Raw genomic sequence first — 25520 nt, 5'->3', positions numbered from 1 at the left:
AGTGGTTTGGAGGTATTTCAAGAGTAATCTAAACCTGTCGAGTGGCATAAAATCGGAAAACACAAATATTAAAATTTTGGCCAAGTATTATTGTCAATAAAATCAATACTATAGATTTAAATAATTAAAACATATAAATAATAATAAAATCATAATAATAAAAAAAAATCACATTAATAGTTTGAAGTAAATTTAGGATCACAAATAAATAAGGCATAAAAATTTATATGCATCTTGAGATTATTTGACAAACAAATTTAGAGGGTTTTTGTAATTAAGTTATTATATACAATAAAAGGTCATACGAATGCAAAAACAACAGAGCTGAATATCAAAGGACTATTTTAGCATTTTAAAATACTATCGCATTAATATGTTGAATTAGCTTTTTTATTTAGGAGTTATCATTTTGATCATATATATTTTAATAACTTTGCTATTTGCTTTTGTAAGTTTATATATTTTTTTACATTTATATAAAGTTCTAAATCTACAGTAGTCAATATTTAAAGTGGATCAAAATAAGTTGACAAGAATTGGTGTTTGGATTACTTTAACTTGGATGAAAGGTTTTGATTTATTTCCATTGTTAACTTCTATACATTATACAATATTTCTTTTCTATGTAATGTTGTAGACTTTTTTGTGTATTATTGATCTTTTATTTTCATTAGCAATAAATCAATCAACAAGGGTGCCCCTGTGGCCAGCCCAATATGATTTTGCTGTAGATTTTATTCATTTTAATGTACTTGCGTAAATTACTACTGTATGTAAGCATGCACTAAGATGTTTGACTGTTGCTATTCTGGCTGCACCTCGGGATGAACCACTGACATTCAACCAGTGCAAATAAGATGACTTTACCACAACACTTTCAAGTTCGCATTACATTCTTTTTCTTAAAAAAAAAACTAAATAAGGGTAAAGTTCTTATAATTTGTTTAACGTTTGACGATGCAAAGCGAAACATGACTTTGGGTTCCCGAGACTGGAAACTATTTATTAAGAAATTATTATTTTTGAAATGGAAAAATTAGGTTTTACTCAATTGAAAACCACAAATAAAAAAGCAGTATAAAATCAGCTTTAAAATCAAGTTTATTTAGCGCCTTCATTTTTTGCTAGTTGAACTACAAGGGCCAAAAGATCTCAATGATTTTGTGAATGTTTTTTCAAAAAGGCATATCAATAGAAGAAGCTGTATTATTAATATTGTGGTTCAAAAAGGAATATGGGTAAATGATATTATTAGAGTCTGTATAGTGAGTATGTGTATATGGTAATGCCTTTTGTTCAGTTTGTTCAGTTGTGTTTTATTAATTCATCTTCATTAATTTTAGACATGGCACATGCTGTATGCTGTACAATAAAAGTATGTAAAAAAATTGACCTGAAAAGTGTTTTTAGACCAAATATTGATTTTTTGTTTGGTTAGCACATGTACTTGCTGAATTATTTCAATGAATAAATTGCAATATTTTAAAAGTAATTCATTAAATTAATTAAAACCACATTATTATTTTAGCAGAAACAAAAATATATCATTACACTGAATTCATTATTTTTGTGTGCCACCCCAAGATTTGGTATGGCCTCATCTGGGTACCCCTAAGAAGATTTTCTTGGGGAACCTGTGTCAATCAATAAATAAAAGTTTACCTTATAACAATAACACTACCATTCACAATTAAGAACATATGCACATAGAATATATACAACCAATATAAAAGATACCGTATTATAAAATCTTCCAAAAACACCAAGACATTTCAAAACAACAAGACACAATTTGGAATATGAGAAGATGAGAAAATAAAGAGAAGCAGAATGATTTTGTAACTGCTCGGAGGCGTTTCATTTCTGAAATTTTAGATTTTTGCACTGGAGGAGCAGCACACTAACAGACGGGTTCCCTTGGTCCTGCCAATGCTTTGTTCCCATGTTGAGAGCCCTGAGCAACTGCGGGCATCTGTGGCACAGAGGCTGGTCCTGCTGCCACGGGCCGAAGGGGGAAAAGCGGATGGGGATGAGAAGAGGAGGAGGAGGAGGTGGTTGGGAAGGGAGGTAGGGATTTAAGCACTGGAGCACAGCCAAGAGCCAGACAAGAACACTGAACTCAAACATGCCAAAAGAGCCTCTCAGGCTCAACCAGAGCAAAAGAACAGCATTTTACGTAACATCAGACTCCACACTGAGGAGAAGAGCTATTGAGAGCTGCTCCCCGCTGAGCTCTTGTTAATAGATTACCTTGCCTTTTTGGGTTGCAAAAAACTAACACTTTGGAAATATTAATGGCCAATTTCAGAACCGCCGCTGCTACCAAAAAGACTGCAAAATGACTGCCTGTCGGAGCAGTGATGTTCTGATGTTCTGTCCGTCTTCCTTCTGCTTGGACAAACCCAATGTGTCATACATTTATGCAGTTTACGAAATACAGTTGTTATGCTCTTTCTAAAATTCCTGTAACCCCTGTAATCAAAAATGTATTTACATTTACAGAAAGTTCACATGATGCAATGAAATTCAGGCTTCCTCAACGCTGCCAGACAATGTCTGAGAGAGTTCAGCTTAAGCTCACTTCCCTCTTTGGAGCCCCTATAAACAGCGAAAATGTCGAGTCAGCATTCTGTCATCCCCAGCAGAAAACATACAGGCTAAATACTGCCTTTTCCATTTACTGTCATGCTGGACATTGGACCTCCTTATCCTGAAGAAGGAGGAGTTAGTGATAACCTAAGTTTGTTACACTATAATTGCATTTTTCTGGTACCACAGTGATACAATTTTGTGAAATAAACCACTATCCAGTATCTAATGCCATAAACTGATGATAATGATGATGATAATAATAATAATAATAATAATAATAAAATTGCTTCCATGAAAAATCAAGGCACTGTCGCCTTCCAAACCAATGGCTCTGCACCCCTTTACTTGAACCTACAACTTCAGCCCTATCTGCCCTGTAGAACTCTCCGCTCTGCTACTGGACATTGCTTTGTGATACCATACAAAAAGGGGCACAAAATCAATTTGTCATGCATCCGACTACAGGCCTACGTCTTGAACAGGTCTCACTGGAAGAAGAGATAGTGCTGTCTCAATGTGATCTCATGGCTAAATAAAAAAAATAAATAAAGGAAATAAAGGCATGTGCTACGCCTGTGCGATTTGGGAAAAAATATATATAAATTGGCTTTTTTTTTTTTTGACAGATATTGCGATTTCGATGTGATTTGCAATTTAAATTTAGAGTCAAGCTTCAGCTCAATAATCTGTAGCGTAACTTCTTACTGCTAAAATGAGGAACTGAAAAGATATTAACTTCCTCATTTATTCAAATATGTTTTTGAATATTCAGAAATTCATTCATTAATTTCATTAATCTGGGGTCGCCACAATGGAATGAACCGCTAACTTTTCCAGCATATGTTTTACGCAGTGGATGCCCTTCCAGCTGCAACCCATCTCTGGGAAACAATACACTCATTTACACACATACACTACGAACAATTATTGCTTACCCAATTCATCTGTACTGCATGTCTTATGAAACCAGAGCACCTGGAGGAAACCCACGCGAACGTGAGCAGAACTGGCAAACACCACACAGAAACTGCAACTGACCCATCTGAAGGCTGATTTATACTTTTGCGTCAAACACCGGCGTATGCTACGGTGCTGACGCATAGCCCTTCGCCATGGCCATCGCTGTCACTGACGTGATGCTCTCAAAAAATGTAACTACATGTCGCAACGACGCGTAGCGTAAGCTCTGTAATTGGTCGGCTTGGTAGCGCTGATGAGTCTGGGCGGGACCAAGAGTCGCGCGAATGGCGCGACGCCGCGCGAGCGATTGTTTACAAGTGTGGAGTACCGTGAAGGAGCTCCGGATGGAAAGTTTTGTTTTGTGTTTACCTCATAGTTAAAGTTGTTGCACGTCCGCCGGTTCCTGCCTCAAAATGAGCGAGTTTGAGCCACTTGTACACCCAGGAAGTGTTCAGGAAAAGCAAAAAAGCAGCGAAGAAACTCGACACAGAGGAACATTTACACCTCACTGCCAACTAGCGTTTCGGAAGTGTTAATGCAGACCAACAGAGACAGCGCGCAGAAGTATAAATGCACAGCCACGCGCGTTACATGCGCCGTTGGTTATGCCGGTCACCTGACGCAGAAGTATAAATCAGGCTTGAGGCTCGAACCAGCGATCTTCTTGCTGTGAGGTGACAGCACTACCTACTTCGCCACCTCACCGCTCAATATTCAGAAATGAAACACAAATTTTAACTTCCACCCTTCCATAAACTGAACAGCGAATGAATTTCAGAAAACATCACAAAACATGAAATGACGCTCATATCCATATCTCCTCTTCCTCGTACATATCATGAATTCTAACCCCGGTGCTCCTCAAACTCCAGTATGAACTGTATTTCTTTGATTAATATTTTCTGGCATATTGTGAATGACTTCAGACTTTCCATTTCATAAGGCGAGTTTTTTTTTTGGCAGGCAAGACTGCTCTACGACTTTGGCCGCTTTTGAGACCTCTCTTTTGATTCAAGCTCCTGAGAGACATGCTGCTTCAGTACCAGCCGAGTTTGTGGATAAGTAATGTGAGTGTGTGTTCTCCGCCCTGCGCATCCAGACGGTAGCGCTTCACCTCAGGGAGCCCACTTTGCCATTTTCCTCTGGCTAAAAACAGCCATACAACAATGCCTGTCATTCACTGGAGCCCCCGACCAAGCAGATTTGCTGTCTTGTAGCTCACTTTATTTTTCTGAGTGTGACAAATGCAGTCTGACTCAGAGACGAACAGAAGAAGCGCTAAAAGACATGACCAGATAAACTCTTCTAAACAAGTTTAAAAAAAAATCAGGTCACAAGGGAATGAACTACTCTCGGATGCCAGTTTTAGATTCATGTCAATGTAATTGTGATTCATAGTATATAACCCAAAAGTGGAGGGGGAAAATAGCATACAAGCCTTAAATCAGTAGAGTCAAAAAGCTGGTGCCCGTCCAAGATGCCAGCTGTAAAAGGACTCCATACTGTACATCAATTCTACCCCTTCACTAGGCCTCACACACCTGATAGGAAGTGAGTGAGCTTTAATAGGAGGCCGAGGCTCTTGTAAACACTAGGCCAACTTTCCAAAACACAGGCTGACGGAAGCACCCATAGTCCAGCAAATTGCCCTTGGGCTCCTGCTATTTCTGCACAGGGAGATCCTGTGTCAGTAGTCCAATGGGGATAAAACAGCACAGCTCATGAAATATTGCCCTGGACTGTACTAATCGCATGCTGCATAAATGTCTTGACACTGTTAAACTTTCAATGTCAAAGTTTGCGGCCATTTATAGTTTAGTTATTCTACGTAACATCTGCCTCCAATCTTATATAACATTTTTGTAAAAGTTTTGAAATATTATAAAAGTTTGTAGCAATGAAAATATAGACCTTCCATTAAAGTAATTTACATCAACAGGTTTGGCATTAGCATTAAATGATATACAATTTCATTCGTTGAATTTGTTGAGTCTGTTTCTCAGTTTATGACTACAACATTAGAACTCAACATTAAAAAAAAAAAAATCCAAAACATGTTGGTAACTCTTGGTTGGTTAGTTAATGGTAGCAAGCCATTAAATAACACTACAAGCTTAATAAACTAGCTGTTTATTAATAGTTAGCAAGGTACAAATTGAGCTTTGTGTTTTGGGTAGAAATTGAGCTTTAGGTTTTGGGTAGACACATAATTTAATGCGTCCCTTCAAACAACAAAAAATGAGGTTAAGAATCTTGGTGTTATTCTGGAGTCAGATATGAGTTTCATTAGGCATGTCAAAGCAGTAAGTAAATCAGCATACTATCATCTCAAAAACATTGCAAGAATTATATGCTTTGTTTCCAGCGAGAAACTTGTTTATGCTTTTATCACCAGCAATGTGGATTACTGTAACAGCCTCCTCATTGGCCTTCCCAAAAAGACAGTCAGACGGATCACTCAGATCATTAGAATCAAGTAAACTAGAAATTCCAAGGGTTCAGTCAAAGCAGGGTGAATGCAGCCTTCAGAAACTATGCTTCCCACTGCTGTAATCAGCTTCCAGAAATGATCAGATGTGCTTCAACTTTAGGCACATTCAAATGAAAACTTAAAACACATCTGTTTAGCTGTGTCTTTACGGACTGAGCACTGTGCTACATTTAAAGCACTTTGAATTACCATTTTGTATGAAATGTGCTACATAAATAAACTTGCCTTGCCTTAGGATTAGGGATGCAGAATAAGATAATACTTTATAACTACTAATAAACAGTCAGCATCTTAATAATAGGCAGGTAATAAGTCAGTAGTAATAGCATGTATTGTGTCCAAAACTAAAGTGTTGCCAACATTTTAAATTTGAACAACTACTGTAAATTTAAGGTCTGACTATTCATATGACCATATTTGGATTTAAAAAATATTACACTTATGTACTGTATCAGCAAAGCGTAACAAGAAAACAAAGACACCGCCACTACAAAAAGTGAATTCTCAGTAGAATATTTAAGCTGACTTATTTTATTGCAGATGTACTTAAAGGCATAGTATGTATGATTTTTGCATTAATATATCCAAACAGTTTTATAAATTGTGTTGACTCGTGTACTTTATGCCAAATGTTTCGAAGAATGTTTAAATAAAGAGAAATAATCCATTTTAACTCATGACACATAGACCAACTTCTCTGTCACCGGGCTAATGATGTCACACAACCTTGATTCTGGTTTTATAGAAAACAGGAAAACACCAAAGAGGCTTTATTATGTCATGCAATTTATTAGACTTTACAATTGCAGCAATATAATAGAACTCTAAAATGTTTTAAGCATGATCAATACTGCTGCTTCTTTCAAACGTGACCATGACTGGAAGAACAAGAAGAGGTGGACTGTGACTTAATAAAAGCTCTGCTGCTTTCATGCTATGTCAGGTTTAGGGAAGTGGGTCGGTGGGTCAATTGGTGCTTTTGAAAACGCTACTGGTTGAGCTTAGGGAAGGAGGAGAGTGGGTCAGTCAGTCAGTCAGTCAGTCAGTTAGTCAGTCGACAGCAGCCTCTGGTGGATTTATGCGAAAACAGCAGGTGCAAATGGCACTTGCGAGAGAAATTTGATATCTCAAAAAGTGTAAACAGCAGCCTCTTGTGGATTCGCGAAAACAAAAACTGCAAAAAAGTACCTCCTGGAATGTATTTGGCACTCTCAAGAAATGTATATAGCGGTACGTTTTAAGAATGAGCCTGGGATGAATATTTTAGCTCATCCATGAAGATAATTTCTGCAGGAGTATGATAGGATGTAATGAAGACAAAAACTCCATGATTCCATACTCATGGCATCATCAAACTTTAGCTGCGTCCCAAATGGCACACTATACACTATGCACTCATGCACTATGTACTTATGCACTTACACACTCAACAGGATAGTTTATGTATGTAGTGTTGTCCCAAATGGCACACTAATGTTTTTTTTACTAAGCAGAAATTCAGACCGTTTCCCTGATGACGTTTGACGGTTGCCAAATACCTGACGTAAGTACTGCCGTATTCACCATCGGGAGGCGCTATAATCACTCTCATAGGAGAATTTTGCTTTCACCATCCAAAATAAATAAAGTTATTCAACATGTGCGTCCGATAGCTCCGCCCCTTCCGCTACGTAGGCAAACCTGCGTTCGTTGAGTGCGTGAAGTGTCCATCATTACACACTTCATTTTAGCGGCTGAATGAGTGCATCATCCGGGTAATTAAAGTGCACTTATTATTTTTAGAGTTTTCAGTGTGAACACACTACTTACACTATTCATACTACAAAATGGCGTAGAATAGTGCATAAGTATGCGATTTGGGACGCAGCTTATGCCTTTGTTGGTTGTGAATATATGCCCTCTAGTGGCAAAATGACATACTGTGCCTTTAAGAACATTTGATGTTAAATTTCTTTATAAAAAGAGAATAATTGTAGTGTTAAATGTACTTGGATTAAAACATATGCATCAAATGCAACAGCATTAGTATTACAAGACTAAGTATCAGCCAGGTTTATTTACATATTTGGTCAGTTCTATTAAGGTGAGAGGTCATGAGTTGTGTACAAGGTATTCAAGGAGAAAAGAAGGGACAGAGTTCCCTCTCCAAATGTTTTTTTTAAACCACAAAATATCCAAAATTATTGTTCAATGGAACCAAGCTGTGGGAGGTACAGTAATGCAACAGAAAACACTCATGTTTTAAGAATTTTTACATATCTGTATTTTCAGCTGTTTGTGAACAGAATTACACGAGTCAGAGCTTTGTTATTTTGTTTGAAGCTTCAGGATGTGGAGTGACAGGCAAGCTTTTAAAAAAGACTTCTTCACAGCTAAAGCATTGTGGGGTTTTTTTCATTCACGTGTTTTTGTAGCTTCTCGTAAACCTATCTGGCTTCCTGAGCATCATTTCCCCTGCCAAATTTGTCTATGACCTCTGAGAAATTTTACATAATATTCTAACACTTCTCCCCATATAAACTCTTGCTACTGTACATCCGTCTCACAAGTGTCACAGTAGAGTTTAAACAGTTTTCCTCTTTTGAATACTCATAACTACAAAGATCTTACTGGCATCATTAATTACGCAACACTTAGTATAACATATACAAAAAAAAATAATAATAAATGAAAATAAAAAGAATAGAAGTAAAACTATACATATATTGTGTCAAAAATAGAAATTTAATATTTATAATACAGTTGCAGTGATTTTGTTGGCATCACAAAACTACTCAAGACTTGATAACTCAAGTCTGAAAAATAAAATAAAATTAAATAAAATTAAATAAAATTAAATAAATTAAATTTAAAAAATAAAATAAAATAAAAATATGCCTTGATTGTAATGGCAAGACTTTCACCTATATTTCGTAGAATAAATTAAACATTTTAAATATTAACTATATCATTACAAAAGCTTGATAACAAAGCTTTCTTTTTTATTTTGCCAGTTCCTCTGCTTCTAATCTGAAACTGCAGGCTTCAAAAGAAAGGTTCGATCCCATCCACTCCCAGCACACCTCTTCCCTTCCCTCTTTTATTTAAAGTGCAGTGGTCTCAGTGGCCCGTGCTTTAAAATAGACCTGACACAAAAACCTCAATTGCTCCGAGAGGTATGGAATGGGCTGTGTGGTCACCGCTTGGGGATTTAGCCTGAGAGAGCTGGACTTAAATGCTGATGATCTGCGCTGGATCAATAAGGAATGTGCATGTGCTGATATGCTGCTCCTGCTCCATGTTTTCTCCTTCCAAGCCCTCGGTTTGCACAAGAACTGAGAATCCAACCTCATCTCCAATTCAGAAAAGCAAGCTAATGAACTGTCTCTGACCAGCAATGCCTCACAGCTCTTGCTCTCTTTCCCTGCGTCGGCTCGAGTGTGTCATATTGGATGTCTGCAGTTGCCGTATTGTAAGGTGACAAGATTTCTGAAATGATATCCAGGACATTTCTAGTGAAATATGGTTATTTAAAAAGCACAGCGTTATATATTTTATGACTAATGTACTCACAACATAACAAATGTTTCAAAAACTGTTCAAAGTAAACCCAGAGAAATAAGAAATTTTACCTAGTGACATAGATTGTGTCCTCCTGTGTCGCCATACAGCTCTTGGCAGGGATGTAACAATTCACGGTGAGTCAGTACAAAATCGATTCAAATCAGTAGAAATGTTGAATGAATCGCAGTACATGTTTTTGAACAGAGGGGTCGCAAGCTCGCTTTACTTGCACATCAGTGGCGAGCAAGAGGTGAGGCAGCAGAGTAAATTGACAGCGGTGCAGTGCGCCAGACAAAACACTAACTATGTGCAAACACTGCAAAAAGACGTCTACTTATGCTAACAGAACAATAAATATGTTGCACATAAGCTGTCAACACAGTGAAAAACTACCGTCACAGATGTCTATATGCAAAAAAACTATTAATAAGCCAAACCACGTAGACTGGATGATTTGCAGCTTCGCTTGCTCTGACGAGAGCGTCTTTAGCTTGTATTATTCTCTTTTTTGGGGGTATTTATTTGTTTTTAAAATAGCAATTCGGCTTTGGCAGAAAATATATTTGGCAAAAAAAATATATATAAAGCATTTAGGAAAAAAATGAAATGTTTCAAAAAAGATCGCGACTAAATCATGAATCAAATCGAATCGTGAGTCAGGTGAATCATTACCTCCCTAAATTTCGTATTGCAGTTTGATTTTATAATCCCAAATACGCTGTATTATTTTTATACAATACAACGAGCATGCCATAATATCCCCAAAATTGCAGTCATTTTCATACACTGCATAAGTTAATATGGAACAATATAGTCAATATAGATTATCGCAAATAGCAACCAAGAGATCTCAAATGACAAAATAAATAAATAAATAAAAGCTAGACCGCAGAAGCACTCTTAAGCACCCACAGCTATTGTATGAATTTTCAGAAGACATTATAATCTAATACAATCAGCTGAATATGTTATTCATTCTATTGAGCTCTTCTTTACAATAGTAACTTCTGTTTTTACTTTTTTCTTTCTGTAAATACCTATTAGTTTCTTTGTAATACTAAAAATTTTAAAGGCAGTAAACAAATAAGGAAATTACAAACTGTGTTATATGTAATAGCCAGCATTTTGTCATTTTTAATTCACAAATTTAATCAAAACGGGCAGAATGCCTAGACACAGCACCTAAACCAGGGCCTATACATTAAAAGAAAGCAAAAAACAAAAAAAAAACAATAAGGATAGCTGGTGGTTTCCCTACAGTGCTCTCTGAGTTACGGTAATCTGATGGTAACCACAAAAGGGGAAAAAAAAAAAAAACAATTTTTCTTCTTTTCTTTTTGACAAGTCATTCTGACTAATGAGCTGTCATGTTGTGGTAAAGTCACATTGATTCACATATAATTAATCCATCCTTAATGAACCCAACCCATGGTAATCAGTCCCTGACAGACAACTGACCGATACATTGACAATCTTCTTGAATATCAGCAATGCCACCAATGACATAGAATAAAAAATCCACTGTTTTAGAGAAAACACAGTGAGACTGAACAATACTCCAATTCTTTCCCTAAGCATCAATAATAAAGAGTAACTCTCCCGATTAGCAACGCATATCCTGTTTTTCACCAAAACACAACTGCTTGCGATTTGATTGACGGGTAGCAAGAAAAAAAAAGAAAAACCTACGTTCACAGCTGTCCTCTGTGTTCAAGTAAATCCATTTAAAGGTGTCCAACGCTAACTTTTAGGGGCCATCTGTGTTCCTACCAGCTGTGGACCGCAGGGCTGCTCTGTTTGCTGGAAAGGTAAAGTTCTTTCCAAAGAAAACATCACACACAGATGAGCAAACAACAACACTGTTTCACACTCGAGCTGTGCACTGTCAGATGCTTAGGGCAAATATTCACCTCTATACTGAGAGCAGTAGAGTGTAAGTCACTCATCTAAACTCATAGTCTTCATACGGAAACAGAAAAGTTTGAAGTTAGTTTAAAAAAATAATCACATTTCTTATGTGAAACATTTTCAAATGTATATATAAATATAAATGAAAATAAATAAGAAATATTCAGTAATTACTTGGGAATTGATTTTTGTAGCAATTTTTTGCAAATATTTACTGTAGCAACTACTGTAGTATCTTAAAATAACTATTGCTAAAATAAAGTTAAATGTAAACAAAAATTTAAATATATATATTTTTAAAAAACACACCTATATTTGTAAAATAATATTACAAATTATGAAAACAAAACTCCAAAACTTTTAAATTCATACAAACTTTTAAAATAAATTCAACTAATATTAAAAATAACAAAAATGTATTATATTTAAATAGAACTGTAAAGGGAAGAGGTGCTTGGCCAGCTGTCATCAGTCATACTTATTTGATCATTTGCATTACTCTTATTGCTCACATTTATTAACCTTAACGAAACATTCTATTTGTACGGTGGCCGAGAGAGCTTAACGCGCTGCAATTTAAGGAAGCACATACAATTACGGAAAAAAAACATCAGCAAATAAAGAACCGTTCTTCATCAATTTGAAAGCACACGTGTTGCGAACTGGTCACAACACAAACAACTGAAGAAACGCGCTGCAAATTGGTCACAACACTTGCAAATATCCACGCAACACAACGGAAATGTATCTAGGGGACCCAAAAACATGATGAACCCTGTTGAGATATGTGTTGTTATATTGTGTAATCAAGATATTAAAATAAATGAAAAACAACTCACCTTTCAAAGACCACCAATCACTTCACTGAGCAAAAGTCACAGTATTACAACACATCCATATCTCAGCATATGGATGTAGGTCCGTCATGTTTTTGGGTCCCCAAGAAACATTTCCGTTGTGTTACGTGGAAATTTGCAAGTGTTGTGACTAATTTGCAGCGTTTCTTCAGTTGTTTGTGTTGTGACAAAATTTGCAACACATGTGCTGTCAAATTGATGAAGATCGTTTCTTTATTTGCTGGTGTCTTTTGTAATTGCATGTGCTTTCTTAAATTGCAACGCATTAAGCTCTACCGGCCATCGTATATTTGCGGTGTTGTAAGGGGTTGTTGCAAGATCGGATACGGTTGCGGCCAGAAGTTAGCGAGAATTATTTATTAATTTATTAAAGAGCCCATATTATGGGTTTTTGAAAATTCCCCTCCATGTAGTGTGTAACACAGCTCTAAGTGAAGTGAAGTATCCAGCTAAGGCTTAAATCTGTAAGAGTACAGTGTTTAAAACGGTTGATTCATCTATAAAAGAGTCGACTCATAGTGCTTCGAACGAGTCGCCTTGATACCGATTCATTAGGTGTTTCGCCATGACGTACGAACGAAACCAAGTTATTCACGTGCACGCGCAAACCCGGGAGATTTCAAACCTGAGGCCCCGCCCTCTGACGCAGAAACCCAGACACACACACACACACACACACACCCACAAACACACGCACACAAACATGCCGGTCGATTGAAGTCACACTGCAGATGGACATTATCGATTCTCTACCCAGAGATGAAACCTCAGCATTATAACCAAGCAGTTGGAAACTTCTGGAAACTACAGGCTACAAAGAATACTTCATCTGCGTTTGTTAAAGTAAGGATCAGTAAAGAATAACTTACTAATGGACGTCAGGATGAGTTTCTTCCTCCATTTCTCAAGTGTAAGTACGTGCGATTAAAGTTGCCTTGTTGACTCTAGCTTGCAAATGTATTTAGTTGTGATTTGTTACTTGTAACCGCGTGTACTGTATCAGGTTAACTGGCTATATTCTCTTATCGCGTGCTAAGTCACGTTAAAAACGCGACGCGTGCTGTTTGTTTACGGAGCTCCGTGGTAGAGGTCTGCATTCCCGCGGCTGTCCCTGCGCCAGATTTCTGCGGCGCTGGAATAAATTTCCGAATCAATCGCGGGAGCGGTCGGTAACAGGTTTAATTTGGGACGGGAGCGGGCTGTCTAGCAATATCGTGGATATTACTATGCGAATGAGACAGAGCTTTGCCTGCCTGTGTGTCTGCTTGTCGCTTGTGTGTATGTGTTAGTGCGCGCATATGAGAGAGAGAGAGAGAGAGAGAGAGAGAGCTCTGTCTGGCTGTCTCTGGACTGTTTTGCTGGGTGATTTTCGGTTATGTTCTCCCCCGCTCTTTAGCGGGATCGGGCGCGGCGGGTAGAAAACGGGGCGGTTCGGGCACCGGGACAAGAAATTCTAAATATAAGCGGGAGCGGTCGGGTTCAGGCTAAAACCTGGCGGGTGCGGGCGGAAGCGTTGTCGTCCAGAGGTGTGTTTGTGTGTGTGTGTGTGGCAGCTAAAATCCACGCCTACACTATGGAGCGCGTATGAACTGTGATTACTTTTATATTGCTGATTAGCTATTGGGCATTTCATTCTCTGACTGAAGGCAGTCGACCAATCGTGACAGACTGTCATCGGTCCAATCAGCGCAGATTAGCTTCGCGCTAAGGAGGGGTTTAGGAACAAATGAATCACTGGACGATTCATACAGGAGTCGCTGGGATAATTAGGTAAAAATAAATGCAGATTATAAGACCATGAAAGTGTTTTTTGACTTTGCATGCATATTAGACTGTTGTTGGAGACCCTTACAACCAAGATATGACCCTATTTCATGTATAATATGGGCTCTTTAAATTTTCCATTTATTGTATTTTATAAACTTCAACCGCCACCCCAACCCTAAACCCAACCGTCACAGTATCGTAAAAACAGTAGTTGTACTGAGTATTATGTATGTTATCTATTAAATTACACAATAAGTTGTATTTTTTAATGCCTACCCCACCCCTAAAACCAACTGTCACAGTACTGTAAAAATATGAATTATTGTTGTACAGAGTCAGAAAAAATGCTGCTATATTGATGTACATATCACACTTTTAGTCGGGCACGTATCCAATCTTGAATAGACCATTTTAGAGTGACTAGATTTCTAAAATCAAAACCATTGACATTTCCAGCAAACTGTTGATATTGTTATAAGCAACAAGATAAATATAAGATGAAAAAAGCACACTTAAGGCAATTCAAGACCAAACTTAGCCATAGTTTACAGTGTATACAGTTATATACAGCTTTTAGCTATACTGAAATTACTATCTGCATGGTTAGCGTGGCTAACATGGCACACAGCAAAGAATATATAAGCTATTGATAATGAAAAATGATTCTGCCAACCATCATAGTTTTGTCCAGTTGAAACTTTTATCGTATAAAAGTGTTTCATCCAACGTGACTAACAAAAACAATCAACAAAACTACTGTATTTGACATTAGCAACCGCACAGGTTAGCATCAGCCTTTAGCTTAGCACAGATTAGCGGCACCCCCATTTTCAGAAAAATATGGCTGGTGATTTTCTGTAAATGATAGCAATTCAACAACACACTTGAATGCCACTTGCAGTAACACAACTGCCATCAATTCCGTTTAAAGAGATTGTCTACCGGCATTTCATTCACAGCATGTCATTCTGCTGTCACATCACATGGACATAAAAGAAGCGCTATGTATAGCGGTGCAGGTTATACAACACGTTCAGTGTGTGAAGTGTGTTTGCGGAGGTGGATGGAGGTGTGTGGGTGGAGGTGCTGGAGTGTTTTATCATCAGTACAATAACCCACTCCTCATGTCTTGCGGGGCTGGACGAATCCTCCAGCCTTAATGCTGAGAAGCTTCTTTAAGATGCCTCTCTGCAGTCTTTCAATGCACAAGCCCCCCTCCCCCGACACATAAACAAAACCAGCTACAAAAACAACAACTTACTTGCTAGTTTGGGGATGAATCTCATACAGAATCTTAGTCCCAGTTTACATCTCACGTTAAAGAGATTGTTTACCCAAAAATTAATATTCTGTCATCATTTACACTCCCCTTACTTGTTTGTTTGATTTTATTTCTGTTGAACTGAAAAGGTAAAATTTTTAAGAAAGCTGGAAACCTGTAGTTGTTGACTTCCATAGTGTTTGTTTTACCTACTATTGATGTCTGTGGTTACAGGTTTTAAGCTCTCTTTAAAATATTCAATTCAATTCATCTCTATTTCTTTCTATAGCGCTTTACAATGTAGACTGTGTCAAAGCAGCTTAACAGAAGTTCTAGTAAATGTCTTTTGTGTTCAACAGAAGTAAGCAACTCATAAAAGTTTATAATCACTTCAGGGTAAGTAAATTTTCTTTCCTGACCACTTGGTGAGTAAATGTGTTGGATGTTTTTCAGTACTTTTAGTCTTATATTGTGTAATATATCACAATTTTTAGTGCATACTGCCATTATGACTTTCTGTAAACTATGATGTACTCATTGGTAAAGTCTAGATCAGATATGCGGCTGGACAGAAGTGCGATATGTACATCAATATAGCAGCATTTTTTCTGACACTGTATAACAATAATTTATATTTTTACAGTACTGTGACAGTTGGGTTTAGGGTTGGGGTTAAAAAAATGTATTGGGTAAATTAATAGATAGCATAAATAATATTTAGAACAACTACTGTTTTTACATTAATGTGATGGTTGGGTTTAGGGTTGAGGTAGGGGTAGACGTTAATAAAATACACTTAATTAGAAACATATTGAATAATATAAATAAATTCCTGTTAACTTCCGGCTTTTACCGTATCTGATCTAGCAACAACCGTCCTCATTTGTGGTCAGCATTTGAATTTAAAATATACTGTGTAAATATTTAAGCAGTAAAATAATATATTATTATATTTGAGTATGAATTGAGTTTGCTTCTCATTAATTCCCAAATGAGTACAGCATACTGTTGTAATATATAGTTTATGGCAAAATTATTATTCCTCCTGTGAAATTTGAATTCTTTTAAAAACATCTGCTTTTAAATACATTTTATCAACACATTATATTAAATTAAACATAATAGTTTTAATAACCAATTTCTCATAAGGAATATCTTTTGCTTTTGCCTTGATTAACAATCCATTTTATCTTACTATTTTTCAATCTAACAGTGTTTAACCTATGGTGCCATTCAAATGCTAGACTACATTAAATAGATAAGTCACTGGAAAACTGGATTGTTCTGTGGTCAATCAATAAATATATATTTCTTAAGTGGGCTAGCAATACCGGCCTTAAAAATTATTTTAATAAATTTTAAAATAAATAACAATAAATAAATAATTAAACGTATCAATAAATACATAAAACTGGCATTGAAATCGTCTTTCATTTTGTTAGCAACGCCTATTTTCCAACAATCCAATTGGTTTACAAAGGATTTTTTTTCTCATTTCAGAAATCATTTCAATCAAATGTAGATCATGATACAGGGTAAAAGGACAAATTAACTTCCATTTCATGAAAACTTTTAACACCATTTTTAAAAAATTTAAAAATAATTATAGATTCAGAGGATGGTTATTAATTTTGCCTTCAACTGTATATTTATAATTGTTTAACAAAGTTTTTAGTAAATAAAAGATCTAATTATTCATTTTATCCAAGGTATCATGAATGTTGATGACCAAAAATCGCTTTATGTTTATTAATAAAATTCAATTTTAATAATTAAGGGAATAAAAAGTTGTTTAAAATTGTATTATTATTATTATTATTATTATTATTATTATTATTATTATTATTATTATTATTATCATTATCATCATCATTATTATTATTATTATTGTTGTTGTTGTTGTTGTTGTTGTTGTTGTTGTTGTTGTTGTTGTTGAAAGCAAAAGGCCAATATTGATGTATTTACTTACTATTGGGGCTGTTCAAATAAATTCAATCACATGACCAAGTACACCACAACAGCAATACAAACACATGCCTTTTCAACCACCTCCAGATGTGGTCGAAACTTGGCCATATAGATATCATCTTCACCTTTATTTAACATGATCCACTTTTGATTGGAACAATGAAAATGCATCTTAATATCAGGTGTAAACAGGGCGGAAGTGGGTTAAATGTGAACTGGATTTACGCAGACCAGAATCTACAGTAGATTTGGCATTTGAGAACGTGCATATTTACACAGCACACATCCTCTTGTAGACCCTCCCACACACTCTCTGATTGAGCAATGGCATTTGTGCCAAACAAGAACACACACTATCAACAACACACACAAAGCGAGGCACAGTCATCTCACATGCTCGGTTTTTCTCTGCAAATCTATAACCGCTGTGACTGCCACACTGAGTCAAAAAACAACTAAGAGCAACAATTCAGAGTTCAGCACACTTGAACATTAAGTAATACAGGAAGTGCTCATGAGGGTATTTTTAACTTGATATTTGACACATTCCGGCACCCATAGCCTCGCTTAATAGAATAACCAGCTGGTTTTGTGGTCATGCTTCATCTGCAACGTCTGCTTTTTGGTTTACTTTTTTAATATTTTCTGCTAATATTCGGATTTAGGTGCCAGGAGCCTTGGCATTAACCGTCTGATAAAAAATAATTGAATATTACAATAACTGAAAGATATATAAATGTAAAATGTCCTTAATATGCAAAATTTGTTTTTGAAATATGTACATATTAATAAATGTCTTCTCTTACATTAAATGGAAGTGGATTAGGAGACTTAAACAGGTCTATGTAATGGAAATAATGACTGCATGTCTACAATTGAAGACAGATATTTTTCTGAAGAGGTGGAAAAGTATTACAACATATTTAGATTTATTTTAGAATAAATATTAAGAATTTAGAATCATATTTAGAATAAATTTAGATATTTACATTTGTGGTTAATTAACCTATCACCAATGTAAGGTAATGTCTCACAATGTAACTTGATGTACAAATATATCCCCTGAAAAGTGTTTATGATGGCAGTCCTTTATTTATTTTGTATTATTTTTATTAAAAAAAAAAAAAACAACATATATATATATATATAATCATTTATTTATTTATTTATTTTCCTTCACCTGAAAGGAGTTTAATTGTTAGGGAAGGGGTTGTTCTGAAAAACAAATATTACTAAAAAAACTTTTGAAAAAAAGTTTGAAAAAACAAGTAAAACAGTTTTCAAATAGAAACAAGTAAAAATAAAAATGACAAAATAAAAACAATGGCCTGAAAGTGTTAAGAAAAGTAACTTAACAAAATGAATTCCCAATTAAATAATTTTCTTTTTGTTTTTAAATTTGGTTAAAAATAATAATAATAATTATTATTATTATTATTATTATTATAATAATAATAATAATAATAATAATAAAATAAAATAAAAATGAACAGACATTGCTCTAAAGTAATTCAGAAAATCTTAATATACACTAAAAATAAAAACAAGTAAAATATAATATAAAATATGGCTAAGAAGTGTTAGGAAAAGCACCATTAAAAAGTAAATGAACTCAGAATTAAATAATTTTTCTTAATTATTGTTAAAAAACCTAAATAAAAAAACTAAAATAAAAAGAAATGAAAATTTAAATAAAAAAATAAATAAATAAAATCCTATTGAAGAACATTTTTAAGTATTCATTTTTTCAATTAAATAAAATATTACATATGAAACATTTAAGAGTACATTAGATAAACTAAAATAATAAAATAAAAAGGACAAAAAATTGAAAATAAATAAATAAAAAACATAACAAAAATAACAGAACTATCAGACTTAACCTTTCCCTACGAATAAAACACAACAAAAATAAAAATAGATATTAAATAAAAAACAATAAAATTAAATACATTTAAAAATAATAACATTAAAAAAAAATTAACATACATAAAAAACACAATCAAATAAAAAATTATCTAAAATAAAACATAATATATTTTGCAACCACTGTCTTACTCTATAGAATAAGCAGCTGGGATTATACTCATGCTTCTTATGCAGCATCTGCTTTTCAGTTTGCTCCTCCACTTTTTCTACTAATCTAAAGCATTAGGTGCCAGATATGAGTCTCCAGTCTCCAGAAGGAAGTTATACTACATGACATGGACTTACTTTCGAGTCTCTCAAAGCTGAGCCATGCATGCTGTGCTTTTCCTTTAGACAGTAATTGACTCCATATGTTGTTTGCATAATTTCTCAACCCCCCGATCGCCAGACCTATAACTACTAACAAAGTTCATGCACATCTCAGAACATCCTACCAACAGTTTCTGAGCACCCTTAAAAAAACAGACAAGCCAGAACAAATCCTGCACATCATGTTGTGCTTGGGGGATTATATTGTATGTACAGTATACTTTTTCCATTAGCATGAAGTACAGCATGCAAAAACTTTTTTTTATGCACCTGTAAATGTTATGAATTATTATTATTTGGCATCAGAAATACTCTTTCAAGTGTCACTTTTGTCACACTATAACAGTTTGTGTCTGTAGATTTCTACAACCCATATTTTAATGCAGTTTTATTAAAATGTGTTTTTTTTCTCTTGCACATTCATTACTATAAATTTTGAGTTTGTTTTTTTATTTTTGTATTCTGAAGGTTTTTGCAGAGGTATATGATCAAACATAATTTGACTAATTATATACATCATTTTATTCTACATTTTTTTTGTATTTATTCTATTATTATTGTTATTTATTGTATTATTTCTTTTATTTGAAAGTAATACATTTTATAGTTTTTATTTTACTTAATTGTTTGTTTATTATTTATTTAAATTGCATTTATTTATTTTTAACTATTTATTTTTTATTTAATTGTTTTACTTAATTATGGAACAATGACATGAGATTTTCAAAATTCCCTCTGAAAAAAACTCTAATGCTCTCTAAAAACAATAATGTGTCAAAAAAATCTCAATATTCAGAATTTAGTGTGACGTAAATGTATGCATATTTAATGATATAATGCCTCAGTTTACATATTTAAACATAACTATATGCGTTTAAGAATTATATAAAATGTATATAATCAAATTCTTTTCATATTGGTGTAACAGATCACAAATTTCATGGTTCGTATCATGTTTTCTAGTCACTCATCGGACCATTTTTCGGATCAGCCAAAAAGGGGAGGAGACAAATTTAACTTGCTTTCCATTTATTACAAAAACAGTACTGCCAGACACCTTTGGTTTTAACAAACAGCACTTAGATAAAAACTGTGATTTTATTAAAAAATAAAATAAAGAAATAATCAGCTGAGTAAAAATAAATTGTAAATTTAAATTTAGGTTTAATCTACCAGTTAAAAAAAACTATTAATCTGCGGGTCACGTGTCTTTTGAACCGTGGGTTGTGAGCCGTACAAATCCCGGATCAACTGTAATGTTACAATGTTATATAATGTTATATAAAATTATATAATATAAAAATAACTAAATATATAAGCATTGTTTGTAATTCTTATGATGAAATCACTGAATAGTGGAAATACGTTGATAACGACAATATCAGCTCATTGTCTTTCTCTTTTTTTACTACATACACCAGAAGTATCTTTCCTTAAGTTCCCCAAAGTCATCTCAGGTTAAGGGACGGCAGCTAGGTGTGCTCACAGTGTTGTCATGACGACAGGTAGAGAACAGTACATAGAAGAATACGGCGCAGGTCTGGTCGTCTTCATTTCTCTCACCGTCAGCCAGACCCACACCATGTCTAATTACTAAAAAAAATCTAACATACATTACTGTGTAAATAAATCATGTTCTGAATGCTCTATAACAGTGCAACAGTTATCTGGAGTCTCTGATATGGTCAGTTGTTGTAAATGATTTGTGTGTTTTTAGATGTCGAATTCCACGTCTTGCTTTGTGTGTCAGAGTGTTGAACAATCACCCCCCCTTCACCACACACAGCTTCAGTAAACAAACCAGGGCTGGACATGAGGGTCAAGGGTTGAACACACCAGAGGACACGCACTGGAACATTTTGTCAGCTTAGTGAAATGTTGAAATGAAAAGGAGGAGAGGGATCATTAGTTTCTGTAGCCACGAGCCCTTCTTTCACCTATGCTTTTCTCTCGGTTTGCTTTTGTGTCTGGATGCTACAGATAGACATTTCTGGAGAATTAGAGTGATCATATTGGCTTTTTTAGAAACATATTAGATGGAATATGGCCTTAATAAAAAATAAAATAAAATAAAATAAAAATAACAAAATACAATTATGTACCTTTATTTATTTTTATTAAAATTCAATTGAATTAATAAAAAAATGTAAATTTAATTTAAAAATATTAAAATAAAAATACAATTAAAAATACAATTATGTAAGTAATTAAAAATTCATTTAAATTAAAATAAATACAATTAAAATAAAAATAAAACATTTAAATTAAATAAAAAATTCAAATAAAATTTAAATAAAAATACAATAAAAAAATAAAATGTATTTAAATTAAATAAATAAAAAATATATATATATAAAAAACTGAAAATTTTAAGTAAATTACTGAATTAAAAAATGAATGAATGAATTAACAATAAATACATTTAATTATTAATAAAATCTTAGAAACTTACATTAATCGAACAACAGGTTGTAGTTAGTGTGAGAAATATGGGATGGATGGATGGATGGATGGATGGATGGATGGATGGATGGATGGATGGATAAAGCAGTGTCATCCATGCCCCTCTTGTGTTACCAAAACAATCACAATATTACTTTCTGAATTGGCAAACAATTCTGAGTCATTAATCAATGAAAGGACACCCCCTGTCTCTGTCACATGCTTCAGTTTACTCACTGACATGCATGAAGCAGCCAGCCTCGGCGCGAACACATACTGTATGTCATGATCCGACAAGAAATGACAAATTGTTTTTCATAGTATTTCCAAGTAGACTACGCAAAGCACACAACAGAGAATTCTTCAGTTTAGATCTGGCAGAAAACACACCTGGACCCATCGGTGCAGTGAAGGGTATCATTAAAATGGCATGCTCTCCGTGTTATCGGACAGGCCCGGTGACAGACCCAACATTAACTCAACATGTCTACGTGAATGCGCTTTGCTCTTTAGCTGTTTTTCGTTAGAGCAAGTAGTGATGCACCGATCTTGGTTTTCATTACAAATTCAGACTGCACATTTTTTTAACAATCAAATTGGCCAAATTTTAACACAGATTGTTTTATAGTACAAACAGTGCACAGGCTAAGTGAAAATGGAAATTGCCCTTTTTCCCAGTAGAAGGTGCTTAATGAACAGCAAGAACAACTGTTTAACTGCTTGGTGTGGTAAACAAAGCAGCTGTGGTGGTTTTTAAAGGACCCATTACGTAATTTGCGCATTTTTTGTTCAATGTGTGATTAAATTCAAAATGAAACAAATACAGGGCGGGGCATAAAGTAGCTCCTCCCCCTTTTGGGAAAAACAGGTAATAGTGTTTTGTTTTTATCACAGATCTGCCAGTGAGAGTTGAGCTCAAGCACATGTTGCAATCTGCTTGTTAATTGTGACGTCACATTAAGCGGCTTCTGTGTCCAAGCGCTTTATCAAACTGCATGGGTAGCCTCAACAAATGGTAATAATAATTGTTTACAAATCAATGTAATACTTTTGAAAAACACCATTGCAATATATTTGATAGTTAGAAAGTGATAAATTATTAATAAATTTGTGATGCAGCAAGTCCAGAGACTGTTGTGTACACCATGATTTTATATAAAATCCACTTTATTGTGTGATATGACTAAAAATGGTCATAATCAAATATTTTCACAATTCAAACGAGCAGTGACTTAGACCCAAAAACAGTATTTTAGACGTCACCACTTGCAAATAGCATATTGAAGGGGGTGGGATTGAAGAATGAGATGAGGTCAACAAAACTGTTTATCCATTTTGTCAGAAGTGACAAACTGCAATCTTTGGACGTTTATACTGCATCTTCTTAATGCAAATTTTATCTATGTTTTGAAGCACACGCACTAGTTAATAGATATCCTTAGTTAAGACTGACATACTAATGTCTAAAAAATGTTATTTTGGTTTCACAGGGACTATAATATGCATTACACAGGAAAAAAATACCATCTGAACTTCTCTCTGAAGACAGTGGATGACCTTTGTAGATACTTCAATGAAACAAAACAGCCACCAATTTAGCATATCAGATTTTATTTCCAATATTAAGGTGGGCTTTTCGAATATAGTGCAACCATAATTGATGCATATGATGAAAAAGACATGAACAAATATACTAAATGAAGCCCATGTACAGTGAACACATTCTTAGTCTAGCTCTATATAGAGGTTTCAACAGTTTAAATGAACATTATATTAATTGAACTAAAATAATGTAAAATGTCATAAAAAGAATGCTCCAGTGAATTTTTTTCTAAATTTTTAATACACATATTGTACATTTCAGAAAATCACCCAAAAAAAGAGCTTTAATGCAAACTCCCAAAACAAAGCCCTAATCTAGACAAAAAGTCTCAGAAAATACAGTATGAAAGTTGTTAAACGTATTAAAGTTAATGCTGACAAGTGTGACGTGGCTGGAATGAGAATCAGCACCTCTAAGTCCGATGCCATGGTGCTCCACCGGAAAAAGGTGGTTTGTCATCTCTGGGTTGGAGGAAAGTCCTTACCCCAGGTGGAGGAGTTCAAGTATCTTGGGGTTATGTTCATGAGTGAAGGAAGGATGGAGCGTGAGATTGACAGGCAGATCAGTGCAGCGGCAGCAGTAATGTGGTCGATGTACCGGTCCGTTGTCGTAAAGAAGGAGCTGAGCCGAAAGGCAAAGCTTTCGATTTACCAGTCAATCTAGGTTCCTACTCTCACCTATAGTCATGAGCTTTGGGTCATGACCGAAAGGACAAGATTTCAGATACAAGCACTGAAATGAGTTTCGTTCGCAGGGTGGCAGGATGTACCCTTATAGACAGGCTGAAGAGCTCTGTCACCCGGGAGGAGCTCGGAGTAGAGCCGCTGCTCCTCCACATCGAGAGAAGTCAGCTGAGGTGGCTCAGGCATCTGTTTTGGATGCCTCCAGGAAGTCAACCTAGGGAGGTGTTCCAGGCATGTCTTACCGGGAGGAAGTCTCGGGGAAGACCCAAGACACACTGGAGGAACTATGTCTCTTGGCTGGCCTGTGAACGCCTCGGGATCCCCCTAGAGGAACTGGAGGAAGTGTACGGGGAGAGGGAAGACTGCTTCCCCCGCGACCCAGCCCCGGATAAGTGGATGAAAATGACATGACATTTATTTCTTTGTATATAAGTTTTTCTAAGCCATTTCTGTGTGGTGCTTGAGCTGAGAGTACAATAAACTATATCTGTACATCTGTAAATGCACATCACTGGCCTCTGTAAATGCTGTGGTAAATAATGTTGACATACTCCGTAGTAAAAAATTAATGCAGTTTGTTTGTATGCATGTCCAACCCATAGATTAGCTGAATTAAAAATAAATAAATAAATAAACAAGTAAATAAGCAAATAAGTAAATAAATAAGTAAATAAATAGGTAAATAAACAAATAAATAAATAAACAACCAAACAAACAAATAAATAAATAAATATATATATATATATATATATATATATATATATATATATATATATATATATATATATATATATATATACATATATATATATATATATATTTATATATATTTATTTATTTATTTATTTATATATATTATTCTTTTTTTTTTTTTTTTTTTTCAAATATATGTGTATATATTTTCCGGCCGGTTCAACAGTTCATCTCTAAAAGCAAAGATTGAGGGCAAAGCTGAACATTTGATCAGCTGGGGCCCGACAGCTATGTAGACCACAGGGGCATTCCTGAGTCCCTCTGGGCCGAGCCTGAGACAGATGGGGTCCGTTTGGGACTCATTCGCAGTACACATCCTGGGCTGGAGATCTTGTGAGGATTTCCCAGATAATCCCTTCAGCAAGGTATCCAGTCTCAGACGAGATCCATCAATAATTCACTATCTTCCGCCCACCTGTGAGAAGCGTCTCCGAGCAGAAGGGCGCTAACCTTT

At 35.1% G+C, this 25520-nt stretch overlaps 1 protein-coding gene and 1 long non-coding RNA gene across 8 annotated transcripts in view; both read right to left on the bottom strand.

Annotated features, from left to right (window-relative positions):
* The window catches only part of klf12b (Kruppel like factor 12b), a 104654-nt gene that overhangs the window by 42874 nt on the left and 36260 nt on the right, over positions 1-25520 (bottom strand). Inside the window, exon 4 of one of the 7 annotated variants that reach the window (XM_068223264.2) lies at positions 11276-11402. The exons of the other annotated variants lie outside the window; for them this stretch is intronic. The gene's annotated coding sequence lies outside the window, so the exon portion shown is untranslated. The remainder of the gene's footprint in view (positions 1-11275; positions 11403-25520) is intronic. 7 annotated transcript variants of the gene reach the window in all.
* On the bottom strand, positions 2995-8783 carry LOC141376148 (uncharacterized). Its single transcript, XR_012385489.1, has 3 exons — positions 7918-8783; positions 4298-7404; positions 2995-4251 (listed from the first exon to the last, which is right to left on the bottom strand). It is a non-coding gene; the product is annotated as an uncharacterized lncRNA (long non-coding RNA).

Source organism: Danio rerio, chromosome 9 (assembly GCF_049306965.1).
Source record: "Danio rerio strain Tuebingen ecotype United States chromosome 9, GRCz12tu, whole genome shotgun sequence".
NCBI lineage: Eukaryota > Metazoa > Chordata > Actinopteri > Cypriniformes > Danionidae > Danio > Danio rerio.
This window is presented reverse-complemented; position numbering and strand designations above follow the sequence as displayed.